We start from the raw sequence: 2,500 nt of genomic DNA on the forward strand, positions 1-2,500 counted from the left end.
CATTAAAGTAACGATAGAAAAGAGATAAAGATGCAACAGTGCGGCGAAGAGACAGAGGTTGAAGGGAGTCAGTAAGAGGAGGAGAGTTAATGAGACGAAAAGCCTTTGACTCCACCCTATTGAGAAGAGCTGTATGAGGGGAGCCTCCCCACACATGAGAGTTGTACTCCACACAGGGGCGGATAAAACCCCTGTATAGAGTCAACAATTGCGCAGGGGTAAAGAAAGAGCGGAGTCGGCTTAGCACACCCAATCTCTTGGAAGCAGATTTTACAAGAGATGTAATATGATCTTTCCAAGATAAGTCCTGAGTAAATGAAACCCCAAGCATGTTCAAGGATGATGTAGGATTAAGCTGAATATTATTAAACATTAGTGGGTATACCTGTGGAAGATTTTGTCGGGTTGATAGGTGTAAGAACTGAGTCTTAGATGCATTAAAGACAACCATATTATTTTTACCCCAGTCAGAGATACGAGCCAAGTCAGACATTAGGTGTGCCATAGCCTCATCCCTTGTTTGTTGAAGTAACTGTTGAGATGGGCGTTACGAGAACCGAATGGAAAGGTGAAGGGGTGGAGTCATCAGCGTATGAGTGGATAGGGTTAGATGTACAGCTTAGAAGATCATTGATGAATAAAAGGAAGAGAGTTGGTGATAGGACAGAGCCCTGAGGAACACCACTGTTGATAGATCTAGGAGAAGAACGATGGCCGTCTATAACAGCGGCTATAGAACGACCAGAAAGGAAGCTAGCGATGAAGGCACAGATAGAAGGATAGAAACCGTAGGAGGGCAGTTTGGAAATTAAAGATTTATGCCAGACTCGATCGAAAGCCTTTGAGATGTCAAGTGCAATGGCAAAGCTTTCGCCAAAGTCCCGAAAGGAGGATGACCAGGAGTCTGAAAGGTAGGTGAGAAGATCGCCAGTGGAGCGTCCCTGACGGAACCCATACTGACGATCGGAAAGAAGGTTGTGATAGGAAAGATGCCTTAAAATTTTTCTATTAAGAATTGACTCGAAAACTTTTGAAATACAGGACGTTAAAGCAATTGGACGATAGTTGGAGGGTTGGGAGTGGTCACCCTTCTTTGGGACTGGCTGAATGAAAGCAAACTTCCAGCAAGAAGGAAAGGTACAAGTTGACAGACAAAGGCGAAAGAGTTTGCCTAGGCAGGGTGTACGCACAGAAGCACAGTTCTTGAGAACAACAGGAGGGACCCCATCAGGTCCATATGCCTTGTTAGTACTGAGGCCAGTGATGGCAGAAAATACATCAACTGAAGAAATTTTAATGTCAGCCATGAGGAAGTCAGAGGGGGGAAGTGTTGGAGGAACAGCACCGGAATCGTCCAAGGTAGAATTGGAGGAGAAAAGTCTGCGAAGAGATCTGCTTTATCAGTAGAAGAAATAGCTACAGAACCATCAGAGTAGAAAAGAGGAGGGAAGGATGATGAGGTAAAGTTGTTAGAAAGATTTTTGGCAAGATGCCAGAAGGAGCTGGAAGAATTCGAGTTGGAGAGTTGAGAGCATTTAGTATGGATGAAATTATTTTTAGTAGAGCGAAGAACAGACTTAGCACGATTCGGGCAGAAACGTAAAGATGATGTGATTCAGGGTGGGTTGGCTCCGGTACCTTTTGTAGGCCCTCTCCTTGTTGCGGACAGCATTAGAACAAGCGTGATTAAACCAAGGCTTTCTTGCATTAGTCAAAGGATATGAGAAAGGAATGTATGCTTCCATGCCCGAGAGAATAACCTCCGTGTCATGCAAGGCACACTCAGATGGCTGACGGCCATGGAAGCAATAATCATTTCAGGGAAAATCAAGAAGTACTGCCTGAGGGCCTCCCAGTCTGCGGCTCCAAAATGCCACAGACGACGTTTCCCCGGAGGGTCCACAGGCCGTACCGGAGTGATAGGACAGGTTAAGGTAATAAGGTTGTGATCGGAGGAGCCCAACGGAGAGAAAAGATTAACAGAGTAAGCAGAAGGATTAGTTGTGAGGAAGAGGTCAAGTATGTTGGAGCTCTCTCCAAGGCGGTCAGGGATACGGGTAGGGTGCTGTACAAGCTGCTCTAGGTCATTAAGGATAGAAAAGATGTAGGCTTGTTCACCAGGTGGATCCGTGAAAGGGGAGGAGAGCCAAAGGTGGTGGTGAACATTGAAATCTCCAAGAATGGAGATTTCAGAGAAAGGAGAAATGGATAGAATGTGTTCCATTGTAGAAGTAAGATAGTCGAAGAATTTTTGATAGTCAGTAGAATTAGGGGATAAGTAAACAGCACAGATATATTTAGTCAGAGAATGACAGGAAAGCCGAAGCCAGAGTGTGGAGAATTCAGAAGAATCAAGTTCAGGAACACGAGAGCAAGATAAGTCGTTGCGTATATATACACAACAGCCACCTTTGGCTTTGAAATGAGTATAGAGAAAGTAGGAGGATACAGAAAAGGGTTTGCTGTCAGTTGCCTCAGACAGCTGAGTCTCCGTTAGAAA

General features: G+C 44.9%; 1 protein-coding gene across 1 annotated transcript in view; it reads left to right on the forward strand.

Annotated features, from left to right (window-relative positions):
• The window catches only part of LOC145402020 (pinopsin-like), a 57,677-nt gene that overhangs the window by 28,615 nt on the left and 26,562 nt on the right, over positions 1–2,500 (forward strand). The gene's annotated exons all lie outside the window — the stretch shown is intronic.

Source organism: Coenobita brevimanus, chromosome 57 (genome assembly GCF_032717465.1).
Source record: "Coenobita brevimanus isolate Jiangsu-jjx chromosome 57, ASM3271746v2, whole genome shotgun sequence".
Classification (NCBI taxonomy): Eukaryota; Metazoa; Arthropoda; class Malacostraca; order Decapoda; family Coenobitidae; genus Coenobita; species Coenobita brevimanus.